Source organism: Dendrobates tinctorius, unplaced genomic scaffold (assembly GCF_039654945.1).
Source record: "Dendrobates tinctorius isolate UK_male_01 unplaced genomic scaffold, ASM3965494v1 ptg000133l, whole genome shotgun sequence".
Lineage (NCBI taxonomy): Eukaryota > Metazoa > Chordata > Amphibia > Anura > Dendrobatidae > Dendrobates > Dendrobates tinctorius.
Window position 1 is genome coordinate 36,848,469 of NW_027361801.1, and position 18,293 is coordinate 36,866,761.

Sequence of the window (18,293 nt, forward strand, 5' to 3'; positions counted from 1 at the left end):
TTAGTAACCGGGCTCCAGTATCGTCAGCTGGTCCTCGGTTGTTCCTTCTGCTGCCCCTCCAAGGTTCCAGCACCGTCAGCTGGTCCTCGGTAGTTCCATTGCCTCTTGTTTCTTCTGCTGTCCCTCCGGGATCCAGCACGCCAGCTGTTTCCGGGAAGTGTCAACGTCACTTTGGCACCAATACATTGTCCTGTCGTGTTGCGGTCAGGTTAGCCGACTCTATGGTGCCTGCAGTTTAGGTGCTTCCTATGTAGGCTGCGGGATCTGGCAATAAAGGCTGGTTCCATAGTGCCAATAGGACAAGCACCCCCTGTAGGACTGTTGGTTCCGGTAACTGCGGCCAGCTTGCGGCCTTGTAACTTTGTTTTTCAGGGGTACCTTCTGCTACCCATCTGGGCTCCAGTACCATCAGCTGGTTCTCGGCAGTGCCTTTGGCTTAGGTGCCTCCTACTCGGTACCCGAGTTCCAGCAACGTCTGCTGCTCCTTGGTCGTGCTTTCTAGCACAGGTACCGTGAATCCTACTCGGTATCCGAGTTCCAGCAACGTCTGCTGCTCCTTGGTCGTGCTTTCTAGCACAGGTACCTCCTGCTTAGTAACCAGGTTCCAGCAACGTCAGCTGGTCCTCGGTAGAGCCATTGGCTCTTGTTCCTTCTGCTGCCCCTCCGGGTTCCAGTACCGTCAGCTGGATCTCGGCAGTGCCTTTGGCTTAGGTGCCTCCTTCTTGGTATCTAAGTTCCAATAACGTCTGCTGGTCCTTGGCAGTGCTTTCTATCACAGGTACCTTCTGCTTAGTAACCGGGTTCCAGTACCGACAGCTGGTCCTCGGTAGTGCCATTGGCTCTTGTTCCTTCTGCTGCCCCCCGGGTTCCAGCACCGTCAGCTGGTCCTCAGTAGTTCCATTGGCTTTTGTTCCTTCTGCTGCCCCTCCGGGTTCCAGCACTCCAGCTGTTTCCAGGAAGTGTCAACGTCACTTTTGCACCAATACATTGTCCTGTCGTGTTGCGGTCAGGTTAGCCAACTCTATGGTGCCTGCAGTTTACGTGCTTCCTATGTGGCCTGCGGGATCTGGCAATAAAGGCTGGTTCCGTAGTGCCAATAGGACAAGCACCCCCTGTAGGACTGTGGGTTTCGGTAGCTGCGGCCGGCTCGCGGCCTTGTAACTTTGTTTTTCAGGGGTACCTTCTGCTACCCATCCTGGTTCCTGTACCGTCAGCTGGTTCTAGGCAGTGCCTTTGGTTTAGGTGCCTCCTTCTCGGTATCCGAGTTCCAGCAACGTCTGCTGGTCCTTGGTCGTGCTTTCTAGCACAGGTACCTCCTGCTTAGTAACCGGGTTCCAGCACCGTCAGCTGGTCCTCGGTAGTGCCATAGGCTCTTGTTCCTTCTGCTGCCCCTCCGGGTTCCAGCACCGTCAGCTGGTCCTCAGTAGTTCCATTGGATCTTGTTCCTTCTGCTGCCCCTCCAGGTTCCAGCACGCCATTTGATTCCGGGAAGTGTCAACGTCACTTTGGCACCAATACATTGTCCTGTCGTGTTGCGGTCAGGTTAGCCAACTCTATGGTGCCTGCAGTTTAGGTGCTTCCTATGTGGGCTGCGGGATCTGGCAATAAAGGCTGGTTCTGTAGTGCCAAAAGGACAAGCACCTCCTGCAGGACTGTGGGTTTCGGTAACTGCGGCCGGCTCGCGGCCTTGCAACGTTGTCTTTCAGGGGTACCTTCTGCTACCCATCCGGGTTCCAGTACCGTCAGCTGGATCTCGGCAGTGCCTTTGGCTTAGGTGCCTCCTTCTCGGTATCCAAGTTCCAGTAACGTCTGCTGGTCCTTGGCAGTTCTTTCTATCACAGGTACCTTCTGCTTAGTAACCGGGTTCCAGTACCGTCAGCTGGTCCTCGGTAGTGCCATTGGCTCTTGTTCCTTCTGCTGCCCCTCCGGGTTCCAGCACCGTCAGCTGGTCCTCGGTAGTTCCATTGGCTCTTTTTCCTTCTGCTGCCCCCCTGGGTTCCAGCACCGTCAGCTGGTTCTCATCAGTGCCTTTGGCTTAGGTGCCTCCATCTCGGTATCCGAGTTCCAGCAACGTCTGCTGGTCCTTGGTAGTGCTTTCTGGCACAGGTACCTCCTGCTTAGTAACCGGGTTCCAGTACCATCAGCTGGTCCTCGGTAGTTCCATTCGCTTTTGTACCTTCGGCTACCCATCCGGGTTCCAGTACTGTCAGCTGGTTCTCGGCAGTTCCTCAGCCTTCTTTTACCCTCTGCTACATTTCAAGCTCAAGCTTTTTGAAATGGTTTTTGGTAATCACTCTGGATCTCCCTGACGATGACCATGAAGACCACCCCAAAGAAGACCGCAAAGATGACCCTGAAGAATATGACCAAGAGGACAAAAAACATGAAGACAGCCACAAAGATACAGAACAACAAGAGACAGAAGACCAAGAAGCAGAAGAACAGAAAGCAGAAGAACATTTTGCATAAGACTAAAAATCAGAGCAAAAGATATTATCTAAATTATAAGCAGAAGAAGACTAAGCAGTGTATGGGGGTGAGCCCGTTCCTCCTTGTGGTGCCCCTGGAAAATGCCTGCTGCTGCAAGCCTAACTGAACGCGGAGAAATCCTGTTGTAAATCTTTTGTGATAGGCAGAACAGAAGGTGTAATCTTCAAACTTTTATAGATAACAACTACAGGAATGCGTGTCACAAATAAGAATATGATGAAGAAGAAGAAAGGAAGAAGATGAAGAAGTAGAATATGAAGAAGAATAATAGTTGAATAAGAAGAATATGAAGAATGTAAAAAAAAAGAATAATAGGAAGAAGGTGAAGAAAAAGATGAATAAGGTGAAGAAGAAGGTGATGAAAAAGATGCTGCTGCTGCTGCTGCTGCTGCTGAGGATCATGAAGGAGAAAGTGTGGGAGAGTAAAAAAGAAGGTGAAGAGCATGGAAGTAGTGAAACATACATATCTGACAAAATATAACAAAGGTTAATATAGTCAATATCTTTGTAACTCCGAACGTCTTAAAAAAGAATTTATTCCTGCTATTCCATTTGATTGGGCTAAACCTCTATGCCTTTAATGTCTCCTCCACCTCCCCCAATACATTCTTCATTATTCTTAGTTGCTTTTCTTCATGTAGAATTAACCTACAAGGAAAGAAAGGGTTTATTCTAATTCTGATATTTCTGTCCCTTTGACTTGCATTGGTTTCCTGTATCGGAATCGGCGATATCCGATACTTTTTGGGTATCGGTCCGATCCAATCCGATCCGATATTTCATGATATCGGAAGGTAGCGCTCAACACTATTCTTGAGGCTCTGCCCGGTCACCCTCAGGTACCTTTCGACTTTTTGTATCTTCCTCACTGTACTCCCTTTCCATCTTAGTGTCACAGTCACCCCCGGAGTCTGAGTCACACCCCACAGTAGAATGAACCCTCCAGTTACCCTCTCACTGGGTGTTCGTTCCAAAAGTTTTATCTAGCACATCAGTGTCAGTCATTCTGTGGTACAGGTCAAGGGACATCAGGTCTGTAAGTTGGGGAGATGCATCCTTTCCTCTTGCGTCACCGTCTGAATGGGAGTCACCACCACTCGATCGGTCATCCTTGAACCAGCAGTCCCCACTTCTAAAGGTGTCGGTCCCCTCTGCTAAGTCCCCGAGTTGGTCAGACCTGCCCCTTCTTCTGGTGACTTCTAAATCTGACCTGTACACTTTAGTAGGCGTCACTGTCTCAATGCATGCCACCCTAACAGTAGAGAGGCCTCCATCCTCCTGCTATAGAGGAACTCCCCTCTCCCACAAGTCGGAGAACAGTTTAGAGTCCCGGCCTATAACCACAGGATACATATAGTACATTTGCCCCTGGCAACAGTTCATCTGCACCACCCCTTTTAAATCAGGATGCTCTGCCCCCCTTTCCCTGGGACTCCACCCCTTTTGGGACAACAAGTCCCTTTTGGGATACCGCCCGCTTTTGGGACTCAACCCCCTTTAGGGCACCCATTGCTGTTTTGGGTTACCGCCCCCTTATTTGAGACACCACCCTTCTCTGGGGTACACACCGTGGATGCCCCCACGGCACTCTCAGGACTGAGTTCACACAGTCCAGTTTATGTTTTTTGGGCTTGTACTGGCCCTTTAAGAGGTTGAACACTCTGATAACCTCTTAGGACACCATACCAGCTCCTGATGGCATTGTCACAGCTCCTGCTGTAGCCACAAATCATCAGCACCTCCGGCTGCCGCTCACAAGCAGCTGCTGATGTCACTGCAGTTTCTGCTGCTGCAGAACCTCTTGCTGCAACTTGTAATTGCAGCTCCTGCTGCCACAAGTCCGTGCACACTCCTGCTGCGCAGTCTTCACGAACCCGCCGATCCACAGCAATCTTCATAACCCCGCTGAGTTACAGCCAGATGTTTGACACCTTCATAGCCCTACCTAGACACCACAAGCAGACTTGAGAAAAAAATACTTCATGATCCCACTGAGCCACAGCAAGTTGGGAAGAGAAAATAAAAAGAAAAAATTCATGTACCCACTGATCCTCAGCAAAACAACTGCTCACGTGCTCCTTGGACTGCTGCCCGCATTCTCCACCAATTGTAACGTTCCACCATGTGAGTGGACGGGGATTACTTACTTTGCAGGTCTTTGAGGTAAACACTGGCATGCTCAGGGTTTAAAATGAGGCATTAAACCAGGGTCAGTTTTCCGCAGAGTTATACTGTCAAAAATTCCAAAAGTGGGCGGTCCTTACTACATGGAATGATAGTGCATTGGCAGCTCTCTTTCAGAAAGGTTTATTAGAGACCGTAAAAGACGTTATGGTGGAATTTCCTGTTCCCTCTGGTCTGGATGATTCTATGTCATTAGCCATTCAAGTTGATCGGCATTTACGTGAACATAAGAGTACTCGGCAGGCGCTGCCACCTTTTGAACAAACGTCTGAACCTATGCAATGTGATGAGGTTTTGTCTAGGGCGCAACGTCAGGAGTTTAGAAGGCGTAATAAGCTGTGTTTTTTCTGTGGAGACATCTCTCATACTATTTCTGTCTGCCCAAAATGAGAGAAACATTTTGCACACACATTTGCTGTGGGCAGTATACAACCTAAGTTTCTTTTGGCAATTACTCTGATCTGCTCCTTATCCACGTTTTCCACGAAGACTTTTGTGGATTCAGGAGCAGCATTGAATCTGATGGATTTGGACTTTGCTAAACATTGTGATTTTTCCATGATGCCTCTGCAGACGCCTATTCCTTTGAGGGGTATTGATGCCACTCCTTTGGTGGAGAATAAACCTCAGTTTTGGACCCAGGTGATAATGCAAGTTGCCCCAGACCACCAAGAAAATTGTAAATTTTTGGTGCTGCATAATCTGCATGATACTATTGTTCTGGGTTTTCCTTGGTTGCAAACTCATAATCCAGTTTTGGATTGGAAATCTGGGTCTGTGGTGAGTTGGAGTTGTCAGTGTGTTCTTATGGACGCTCCTGTTTTCTCCACCTCTCCTCAGTCTCATGATATTCCTGATTATCTAGCTGATTTTTCTGATGTATTTAGTGAGAGCAAGTCTGCGTCTTTGCCTCCTCATAGGAGTTATGACTGTGCAATTGAGTTGATGCCTGGGTGTAAATTTCCCATGGGTCGGCTTTTCAACTTATCAATACCCGAACATGATGCTATGCGATCCTATATTAACCCCTTTCTGACATCCGACGTACTATCCCGTCCACGGTAACCGGGCCCGTATGACCGTGGACGGGATAGTACGTCTACCGCGATCAGCGGCGCCCACGTGGTGAGCGCCGCTGATCGCGGCCGGGTGTCAGCTGATTATCACAGCTGACACCCGGCATAATGTGTCAGGGGCGGTCACGGACCGCCCCCGACACGTTAACCCCTTGCACACCGCGATCAAACACGATCGCGGTGTACCGGGGGTTAAAGGGAAGCATCGGCAGGGAGGGGGCTCCCTCCGTGCTTCCCTGAGCCCCCCACGGCAGCGCAATGTGCAGCGCTGCTGCGGGGGGCTCCTTTCCTCCAGGCCCCCGAATCCAAGATGGCGACGGGGGCCTTCGGGGGCCTGAGGAAGCTGGCTTCCTCAGTGCCTGCAAAGCGCAGGCATGATGAAGCCTTTTTCAGTGCCTGTGTCAGATCGCTGATCTGTCACAGTGATCTGTGATGTGACAGATCAGCGATCTGTCACAGGACAGATGTCCCACCTGGGACTATTTAATAAAGTAAAAAAAAAAAAAAGTGTAAAAATAATTTAAAAAAAATCGCCAAATATATTAGAAAAAAAAATATTCCCCCAATAAATCCATTTTTTGGAAATAATAAAAAAAAAAAACAATAAAAGTACACATATTAGGTATCGCCGCGTCCGTAACGACCCGCCCTATAAAACTGTCCCATTAGTTAACCCCTTTAGTGAACCCCTTAAAAAATAAAAATAAAAAACGAAGCAAAAAATAATGATTTATTATCATACCGCCAAACAAAAAGTGTAATAACGCGTGATCAAAAAGACGCATATAAATATCCATGGTACCGCTGAAAACGTCATCTTGTCCCGCAAAAAACTAGCCACCACACAGCATCATCAGCAAAAAAATAAAAAAGTTATAGCTCGCTGAATAAAGCGATGCAAAAATAACTATTTTTTATATAAAATAGTTTTCATTGCATAAAACTGACAAAACATAAAAAAAGACCTAAATGAGGTATCGCTGTAACCGTACTGACGTGAAGAATAAAACCTCTTTATCAATTTTACCGCACGCAGAACGGTGTAAACGCACCCCCCCAAAAGAAATTCATGAAACGCTGGTTTTTGTTCATTCTGCGTCCCAAAAATCAGAATAAAAAGCGATCAAAAAATTCCACGTGCCTGAAAATGGTACCAATAAAAACGTCAACTCGTCCCGCAAAAAATAAGACCTCACATGACTCGGTGGGTCAAAATACGGAAAAATTATAGCTCTCAATATGTGGTGATGCAAAAACTATTTTTACAATAAAAAGCGTCTTTTAGCGTGCGACAGCTGCCAAACATAAAAACCGCCATAAATAGTAAATCAAACCCCCCGTTATCACCCCCTTAGTTAGGGAAAAATAATAAAATAAAAAAAATGTATTTATTTCCATTTTTACATTAGGGTTAGGGTTAGGGCTAGGGGTGTGTTGGGCTAGGGTTAGGGCTAGGGTTAGGGTTAGGGTAGGGTTAGGGTTAGGGTTAGGGTTAGGGCTAGGGTTAGGGCTAGGGTTAGGGCTAGGGTTAGGGTTAGGGGCGTGTTGGGGTTCAGGTTGGAGTTAGAATTGGGGGTTTCCACTGTTTGGGCACATCAGGGGCTCTCCAAATGCAACATGGCGTCTGATCTCAATTCCAGCCAATTCCGAGTTGAAAAAGTCAAATGGTGCTCCTTCCCTTCCAAGCTCTGCTATGCGCCCAAACAGTGTTTTACCCCCACATGTAGGGTATCAGCCTACTCAGGACAAATTGCAAAACAATTTTTGGGGTCCAATTTCTCCTGTTACCCTTAGGAAAATAAAAAATTGGGGGCAAAAATATCATTTTTGTGGAAAAAAATGATTTTTTTATTTTCACGTCCGAGTGTTATAAACTTCTGTGAAGCACTTGGGGGTTCAAAGTGCTCACCACACATCTAGATAAGTTCCGTGGGGGGTCTAGTGTCCAAAATGGGGTCACTTGTGGGGAGTTTCAATAGTTTAGGTACATCAGGGGCTCTCCAAACGCACATGACACCCGCAGACCATTCCATCAAAGTCTGCATTCCAAAACGTCACTGCTTCCCTTCCGAGCCCCGACTTGTGTCCATACAGTAGTTTTCTCCCACATATGGGGTGTCAGCGTACTCAGGACAAATTGGACAACAACTTTTGGGGGTCTAATTTCTCCTGTTACCCTTGGGAAAATGAAAAAATTGGGGACTAATTGATCATGTTTGTGGAAAAAAATACGATTTTTTTATTTTCATGCCCTGGCATTATAAACTTCTGTGAAGCCCTTGAGGGTTCAAAGCGCTCACCACACATCTAGATAAGTTCCTTAGGGGGTCTCGTTTCCAAAATGTGGTCACTTGTGGGGGTTTCCACTGTTTAGGTACATTAGGGGCTCTCCAAAGGCAACATGACACCCGCAGACCATTCCATCAAAGTCTGCATTCCAAAATGTCACTACTTCCCTTCCGAGCCCTGACGTGTGTCCATACAGTAGTTTTATCCCACATATGGGGTGTCAGCGTACTCAGGACAAATTGGACAACAACTTTTGGGGTTCAATTTCTCCTGTTACTCTTGGGAAAATAAAAAAATTGGGGACTAATTGATCATGTTTGTGGAAAAAATACGATTTTTTTATTTTCATGCCCTGGCATTATAAACTTCTGTGAAGCCCTTGGGGGTTCAAAGTGCTCACCACACATCTAGATAAGTTCCTTGGGGGGTCTAGTTTACAAAATGGTGTCATTTGTGGGGGGTTTCCACTGTTTAGGTACATTAGGGGCTCTCCAAAGGCAACATGACACCCGCAGACCATTCCATCAAAGTCTGCATTCCAAAACGTCACTACTTCCCTTCCGAGCCCCGACGTGTGCCCATACAGTAGTTTTCTCCCACATATGGGGTATCAGCATACTCAGGACAAATTGGACAACAACTTTTGGGGTCCAATTTCTCCTGGTACCCTTGGGAAAATAAAAAAATGGTGACTAAAAGATCATGTTTGTGGAAAAAATACGAATTTTTTATTTTCACGCCCGGGCGTTGTAAACTTCTGTGAAGCACTGGAGGGTTCAAAGTGCTCACCACACATCTAGATAAGTTCCTTGGGGGGTTTAGTTTACAAAATGGTGTCATTTGTGGGGGGTTTCCACTGTTTAGGTACATTAGGGGCTCTCCAAAGGCAACATGACACCCGCAGACCATTCCATCAAAGTCTGCATTCCAAAACGTCACTACTTCCCTTCCGAGCCCCGACGTGTGCCCATACAGTAGTTTTCTCCCACGTGTGGGGTGTCAGCATACTCAGGACAAATTGGACAACAACTTTTGGGGTCCAATTTCTCCTGGTACCCTTGGGAAAATAAGAAAATGGTGACTAAAAGATCATGTTTGTGGAAAAAATAAGAATTTTTTATTTTCACGCCCGGGCGTTGTAAACTTCTGTGAAGCACTGGGGGGTTCAAAGTGCTCACCACACATATAGATAAGTTCCTTGGGGGGTCTAGTTTACAAAATGGTGTCATTTGTGGGGGGTTTCCACTGTTTAGGTACATTAGGGGCTCTCCAAAGGCAACATGACACCCGCAGACCATTCCATCAAAGTCTGCATTCCAAAACGTCACTACTTCCCTTCCGAGCCCCGACGTGTGCCCATACAGTAGTTGTCTCCCACGTGTGGGGTATCAGCATACTCAGGACTTGTTCCTTCTGCTGCCCCCCGGGTTCCAGCACCGTCAGCTGGTCCTCAGTAGTTCCATTGGCTTTTGTTCCTTCTGCTGCCCCTCCGGGTTCCAGCACGCCAGCTGTTTCCAGGAAGTGTCAACGTCACTTTTGCACCAATACATTGTCCTGTCGTGTTGCGGTCAGGTTAGCCAACTCTATCGTGCCTGCAGTTTACGTGCTTCCTATGTGGCCTGCGGGATCTGGCAATAAAGGCTGGTTCCGTAGTGCCAATAGGACAAGCACCCCCTGTAGGACTGTGGGTTTCGGTAGCTGCGGCCGGCTCGCGGCCTTGTAACTTTGTTTTTCAGGGGTACCTTCTGCTACCCATCCTGGTTCCTGTACCGTCAGCTGGTTCTAGGCAGTGCCTTTGGTTTAGGTGCCTCCTTCTCGGTATCCGAGTTCCAGCAACGTCTGCTGGTCCTTGGTCGTGCTTTCTAGCACAGGTACCTCCTGCTTAGTAACCGGGTTCCAGCACCGTCAGCTGGTCCTCGGTAGTGCCATAGGCTCTTGTTCCTTCTGCTGCCCCTCTGGGTTCCAGCACCGTCAGCTGGTCCTCAGTAGTTCCATTGAATCTTGTTCCTTCTGCTGCCCCTCCAGGTTCCAGCACGCCATTTGATTCCGGGAAGTGTCAACGTCACTTTGGCACCAATACATTGTCCTGTCGTGTTGCGGTCAGGTTAGCCAACTCTATGGTGCCTGCAGTTTAGGTGCTTCCTATGTGGGCTGCGGGATCTGGCAATAAAGGCTGGTTCTGTAGTGCCAAAAGGACAAGCACCTCCTGCAGGACTGTGGGTTTCGGTAACTGCGGCCGGCTCGCGGCCTTGCAACGTTGTCTTTCAGGGGTACCTTCTGCTACCCATCCGGGTTCCAGTACCGTCAGCTGGATCTCGGCAGTGCCTTTGGCTTAGGTGCCTCCTTCTCGGTATCCAAGTTCCAGTAACGTCTGCTGGTCCTTGGCAGTTCTTTCTATCACAGGTACCTTCTGCTTAGTAACCGGGTTCCAGTACCGTCAGCTGGTCCTCGGTAGTGCCATTGGCTCTTGTTCCTTCTGCTGCCCCTCCGGGTTCCAGCACCGTCAGCTGGTCCTCGGTAGTTCCATTGGCTCTTTTTCCTTCTGCTGCCCCCCTGGGTTCCAGCACCGTCAGCTGGTTCTCATCAGTGCCTTTGGCTTAGGTGCCTCCATCTCGGTATCCGAGTTCCAGCAACGTCTGCTGGTCCTTGGTAGTGCTTTCTGGCACAGGTACCTCCTGCTTAGTAACCGGGTTCCAGTACCATCAGCTGGTCCTCGGTAGTTCCATTCGCTTTTGTACCTTCGGCTACCCATCCGGGTTCCAGTACTGTCAGCTGGTTCTCGGCAGTTCCTCAGCCTTCTTTTACCCTCTGCTACATTTCAAGCTCAAGCTTTTTGAAATGGTTTTTGGTAATCACTCTGGATCTCCCTGACGATGACCATGAAGACCACCCCAAAGAAGACCGCAAAGATGACCCTGAAGAATATGACCAAGAGGACAAAAAACATGAGGACAGCCACAAAGATACAGAACAACAAGAGACAGAAGACCAAGAAGCAGAAGAACAGAAAGCAGAAGAACATTTTGCATAAGACTAAAAATCAGAGCAAAAGATATTATCTAAATTATAAGCAGAAGAAGACTAAGCAGTGTATGGGAGTGAGCCCGTTCCTCCTTGTGGTGCCCCTGGAAAATGCCTGCTGCTGCAAGCCTAACTGAACGCGGAGAAATCCTGTTGTAAATCTTTTGTGATAGGCAGAACAGAAGGTGTAATCTTCAAACTTTTATAGATAACAACTACAGGAATGCGTGTCACAAATAAGAATATGATGAAGAAGAAGAATAGGAAGAAGATGAAGAAGTAGAATATGAAGAAGAATAATAGTTGAATAAGAAGAATATGAAGAATGTAAAAAAAAAGAATAATAGGAAGAAGGTGAAGAAAAAGATGAATAAGGTGAAGAAGAAGGTGATGAAAAAGATGCTGCTGCTGCTGCTGCTGCTGCTGAGGATCATGAAGGAGAAAGTGTGGGAGAGTAAAAAAGAAGGTGAAGAGCATGGAAGTAGTGAAACATACATATCTGACAAAATATAACAAAGGTTAATATAGTCAATATCTTTGTAACTCCGAACGTCTTAAAAAAGAATTTATTCCTGCTATTCCATTTGATTGGGCTAAACCTCTATGCCTTTAATGTCTCCTCCACCTCCCCCAATACATTCTTCATTATTCTTAGTTGCTTTTCTTCATGTAGAATTAACCTACAAGGAAAGAAAGGGTTTATTCTAATTCTGATATTTCTGTCCCTTTGACTTGCATTGGTTTCCTGTATCGGAATCGGCGATATCCGATACTTTTTGGGTATCGGTCCGATCCAATCCGATCCGATATTTCATGATATCGGAAGGTAGCGCTCAACACTATTCTTGAGGCTCTGCCCGGTCACCCTCAGGTACCTTTCGACTTTTTGTATCTTCCTCACTGTACTCCCTTTCCATCTTAGTGTCACAGTCACCCCCGGAGTCTGAGTCACACCCCACAGTAGAATGAACCCTCCAGTTACCCTCTCACTGGGTGTTCGTTCCAAAAGTTTTATCTAGCACATCAGTGTCAGTCATTCTGTGGTACAGGTCAAGGGACATCAGGTCTGTAAGTTGGGGAGACGCATCCTTTCCTCTTGCGTCACCGTCTGAATGGGAGTCACCACCACTCGATCGGTCATCCTTGAACCAGCAGTCCCCACTTCTAAAGGTGTCGGTCCCCTCTGCTAAGTCCCCGAGTTGGTCAGACCTGCCCCTTCTTCTGGTGACTTCTAAATCTGACCTGTACACTTTAGGAGGCGTCACTGTCTCAATGCATGCCACCCTAACAGTAGAGAGGCCTCCATCCTCCTGCTATAGAGGAACTCCCCTCTCCCACAAGTCGGAGAACAGTTTAGAGTCCCGGCCTATAACCACAGGATACATATAGTACATTTGCCCCTGGCAACAGTTCATCTGCACCACCCCTTTTAAATCAGGATGCTCTGCCCCCCTTTCCCTGGGACTCCACCCCTTTTGGGACAACAAGTCCCTTTTGGGATACCGCCCGCTTTTGGGACTCAACCCCCTTTAGGGCACCCATTGCTGTTTTGGGTTACCGCCCCCTTATTTGAGACACCACCCTTCTCTGGGGTACACACCGTGGATGCCCCCACGGCACTCTCAGGACTGAGTTCACACAGTCCAGTTTATGTTTTTTGGGCTTGTACTGGCCCTTTAAGAGGTTGAACACTCTGATAACCTCTTAGGACACCATACCAGCTCCTGATGGCATTGTCACAGCTCCTGCTGTAGCCACAAATCATCAGCACCTCCGGCTGCCGCTCACAAGCAGCTGCTGATGTCACTGCAGTTTCTGCTGCTGCAGAACCTCTTGCTGCAACTTGTAATTGCAGCTCCTGCTGCCACAAGTCCGTGCACACTCCTGCTGCGCAGTCTTCACGAACCCGCCGATCCACAGCAATCTTCATAACCCCGCTGAGTTACAGCCAGATGTTTGACACCTTCATAGCCCTACCTAGACACCACAAGCAGACTTGAGAAAAAAATACTTCATGATCCCACTGAGCCACAGCAAGTTGGGAAGAGAAAATAAAAAGAAAAAATTCATGTACCCACTGATCCTCAGCAAAACAACTGCTCACGTGCTCCTTGGACTGCTGCCCGCATTCTCCACCAATTGTAACGTTCCACCATGTGAGTGGACGGGGATTACTCACTTTGCAGGTCTTTGAGGTAAACACTGGCATGCTCAGGGTTTAAAATGAGGCATTAAACCAGGGTCAGGATTCCGCAGAGTTATACTGTCAAAAATTCCAAAAGTGGGCGGTCCTTACTACATGGAATGATAGTGCATTGGCAGCTCTCTTTCGGAAAGGTTTATTAGAGACCGTAAAAGACGTTATGGTGGAATTTCCTGTTCCCTCTGGTCTGGATGATTCTATGTCATTAGCCATTCAAGTTGATCGGCATTTACGTGAACATAAGAGTACTCGGCAGGCGCTGCCACCTTTTGAACAAACGTCTGAACCTATGCAATGTGATGAGGTTTTGTCTAGGGCGCAACGTCAGGAGTTTAGAAGGCGTAATAAGCTGTGTTTTTTCTGTGGAGACATCTCTCATACTATTTCTGTCTGCCCAAAATGAGAGAAACGTTTTACACACACATTTGCTGTGGGCAGTATACAACCTAAGTTTCTTTTGGCAATTACTCTGATCTGCTCCTTATCCACGTTTTCCACGAAGACTTTTGTGGATTCAGGAGCAGCATTGAATCTGATGGATTTGGACTTTGCTAAACATTGTGATTTTTCCATGATGCCTCTGCAGACGCCTATTCCTTTGAGGGGTATTGATGCCACTCCTTTGGTGGAGAATAAACCTCAGTTTTGGACCCAGGTGATAATGCAAGTTGCCCCAGACCACCAAGAAAATTGTAAATTTTTGGTGCTGCATAATCTGCATGATACTATTGTTCTGGGTTTTCCTTGGTTGCAAACTCATAATCCAGTTTTGGATTGGAAATCTGGGTCTGTGGTGAGTTGGAGTTGTCAGTGTGTTCTTATGGACGCTCCTGTTTTCTCCACCTCTCCTCAGTCTCATGATATTCCTGATTATCTAGCTGATTTTTCTGATGTATTTAGTGAGAGCAAGTCTGCGTCTTTGCCTCCTCATAGGAGTTATGACTGTGCAATTGAGTTGATGCCTGGGTGTAAATTTCCCATGGGTCGGCTTTTCAACTTATCAATACCCGAACATGATGCTATGCGATCCTATATTAACCCCTTCCTGACATCCGACGTACTATCCCGTCCACGGTAACCGGGCCCGTATGACCGTGGACGGGATAGTACGTCTACCGCGATCAGCGGCGCCCACGTGGTGAGCGCAGCTGATCGCGGCCGGGTGTCAGCTGATTATCACAGCTGACACCCGGCATAATGTGTCAGGGGCGGTCACGGACCGCCCCCAACACGTTAACCCCTTGCACACCGCGATCAAACACGATCGCGGTGTACCGGGGGTTAAAGGGAAGCATCGGCAGGGAGGGGGCTCCCTCCTTGCTTCCCTGAGCCCCCCACGGCAGCGCAATGTGCAGCGCTGCTGCGGGGGGCTCCTTTCCTCCAGGCCCCCGAATCCAAGATGGCGACGGGGGCCTTCGGGGGCCTGAGGAAGCTGGCTTCCTCAGTGCCTGCAAAGCGCAGGCATGATGAAGCCTTTTTCAGTGCCTGTGTCAGATCGCTGATCTGTCACAGTGATCTGTGATGTGACAGATCAGCGATCTGTCACAGGACAGATGTCCCACCTGGGACTATTTAATAAAGTAAAAAAAAAAAAAGTGTAAAAATAATAAAAAAAAAATCGCCAAATATATTAGAAAAAAAAATATTCCCCCAATAAATCCATTTTTTGGAAATAATAAAAAAAAAAACAATAAAAGTACACATATTAGGTATCGCCGCGTCCGTAACAACCCGCCCTATAAAACTGTCCCATTAGTTAACCCCTTTAGTGAACCCCTTAAAAAATAAAAATAAAAAACGAAGCAAAAAATAATGATTTATTATCATACCGCCAAACAAAAAGTGTAATAACGCGTGATCAAAAAGACGCATATAAATATCCATGGTACCGCTGAAAACGTCATCTTGTCCTGCAAAAAACTAGCCACCACTCAGCATCATCAGCAAAAAAATAAAAAAGTTATAGCTCGCTGAATAAAGCGATGCAAAAATAACTATTTTTTATATAAAATAGTTTTCATTGCATAAAACTGACAAAACATAAAAAAAGACCTAAATGAGGTATCGCTGTAACCGTACTGACGTGAAGAATAAAACCTCTTTATCAATTTTACCGCACGCAGAACGGTGTAAACGCACCCCCCCCAAAAGAAATTCATGAAACGCTGGTTTTTGTTCATTCTGCGTCCCAAAAATCAGAATAAAAAGCGATCAAAAAATTCCACGTGCCTGAAAATGGTACCAATAAAAACGTCAACTCGTCCCGCAAAAAATAAGACCTCACATGACTCGGTGGGTCAAAATACGGAAAAATTATAGCTCTCAATATGTGGTGATGCAAAAACTATTTTTACAATAAAAAGCGTATTTTAGCGTGCGACAGCTGCCAAACATAAAAACCGCCATAAATAGTAAATCAAACCCCCCCGTTATCACCCCCTTAGTTAGGGAAAAATAATAAAATAAAAAAAATGTATTTATTTCCATTTTTCCATTAGGGTTAGGGTTAGGGCTAGGGGTGTGTTGGGCTAGGGTTAGGGCTAGGGTTAGGGTTAGGGCTAGGGTTAGGGCTAGGGTTAGGGCTAGGGTTAGGGTTAGGGGCGTGTTGGGGTTCGGGTTGGAGTTAGAATTGGGGGTTTCCACTGTTTGGGCACATCAGGGGCTCTCCAAATGCAACATGGCGTCTGATCTCAATTCCAGCCAATTCTGAGTTGAAAAAGTCAAATGGTGCTCCTTCCCTTCCAAGCTCTGCTATGCGCCCAAACAATGTTTTACCCCCACATGTAGGGTATCAGCCTACTCAGGACAAATTGCAAAACAATTTTTGGGGTCCAATTTCTCCTGTTACCCTTAGGAAAATAAAAAATTGGGGGCAAAAATATCATTTTTGTGGAAAAAAATGATTTTTTTATTTTCACGTCCGAGTGTTATAAACTTCTGTGAAGCACTTGGGGGTTCAAAGTGCTCACCACACATCTAGATAAGTTCCGTGGGGGGTCTAGTGTCCAAAATGGGGTCACTTGTGGGGAGTTTCAATAGTTTAGGTACATCAGGGGCTCTCCAAACGCACATGACACCCGCAGACCATTCCATCAAAGTCTGCATTCCAAAACGTCACTGCTTCCCTTCCGAGCCCCGACTTGTGTCCATACAGTAGTTTTCTCCCACATATGGGGTGTCAGCGTACTCAGGACAAATTGGACAACAACTTTTGGGGGTCCAATTTCTCCTGTTACCCTTGGGAAAATGAAAAAATTGGGGACTAATTGATCATGTTTGTGGAAAAAAATACGATTTTTTTATTTTCATGCCCTGGCATTATAAACTTCTGTGAAGCCCTTGAGGGTTCAAAGCGCTCACCACACATCTAGATAAGTTCCTTAGGGGGTCTCGTTTCCAAAATGTGGTCACTTGTGGGGGTTTCCACTGTTTAGGTACATTAGGGGCTCTCCAAAGGCAACATGACACCCGCAGACCATTCCATCAAAGTCTGCATTCCAAAATGTCACTTCTTCCCTTCCGAGCCCTGACGTGTGTCCATACAGTAGTTTTATCCCACATATGGGGTGTCAGCGTACTCAGGACAAATTGGACAACAACTTTTGGGGTTCAATTTCTCCTGTTACCCTTGGGAAAATAAAAAAATTGGGGACTAATTGATCATGTTTGTGGAAAAAATACGATTTTTTTATTTTCATGCCCTGGCATTATAAACTTCTGTGAAGCCCTTGGGGGTTCAAAGTGCTCACCACACATCTAGATAAGTTCCTTGGGGGGTCTAGTTTACAAAATGGTGTCATTTGTGGGGGGTTTCCACTGTTTAGGTACATTAGGGGCTCTCCAAAGGCAACATGACACCCGCAGACCATTCCATCAAAGTCTGCATTCCAAAACGTCACTACTTCCCTTCCGAGCCCCGACGTGTGCCCATACAGTAGTTTTCTCCCACATATGGGGTATCAGCATACTCAGGACAAATTGGACAACAACTTTTGGGGTCCAATTTCTCCTGGTACCCTTGGGAAAATAAAAAAATGGTGACTAAAAGATCATGTTTGTGGAAAAAATACGAATTTTTTATTTTCACTCCCGGGCGTTGTAAACTTCTGTGAAGCACTGGGGGGTTCAAAGTGCTCACCACACATCTAGATAAGTTCCTTGGGGGGTCTAGTTTACAAAATGGTGTCATTTGTGGGGGGTTTCCACTGTTTAGGTACATTAGGGGCTCTCCAAAGGCAACATGACACCCGCAGACCATTCCATCAAAGTCTGCATTCCAAAACGTCACTACTTCCCTTCCGAGCCCCGACGTGTGCCCATACAGTAGTTTTCTCCCACGTATGGGGTATCAGCATACTCAGGACAAATTGGACAACAACTTTTGGGGTCCAATTTCTCCTGGTACCCTTGGGAAAATAAGAAAATGGTAACTAAAAGATCATGTTTGTGGAAAAAATACAAATTTTTTATTTTCACGCCCGGGCGTTGTAAACTTCTGTGAAGCACTGGGGGGTTCAAAGTGCTCACCACACATATAGATAAGTTCCTTGGGGGTCTAGTTTACAAAATGGTGTCATTTGTGGGGGGTTTCCACTGTTTAGGTACATTAGGGGCTCTCCAAAGGCAACATGACACCCACAGACCATTCCATCAAAGTCTGCATTCCAAAACGTCACTACTTCCCTTCCGAGCCCCGACGTGTGCCCATACAGTAGTTGTCTCCTACGTGTGGGGTATCAGCATACTCAGGACAAATTGGACAACAACTTTTGGGGTCCAATTTCTCCTGGTACCCTTGGGAAAATAAAAAAAATGGTGACTAAAAGATCATGTTTGTGGAAAAAATCCGAATTTTTTATTTTCACGCCCGGGCGTTGTAAACTTCTGTGAAGCACTGGGGAGTTAAAAGTGCTCACCACACATCTAGATAAGTTCCTTAGGGGGTCTAGTTTCCAAAATGGTGTCATTTGTGGGGGGGTTCCACTGTTTTGGTACATCAGGAGTTTTCCAAACGCGACATGGTGTCCGAT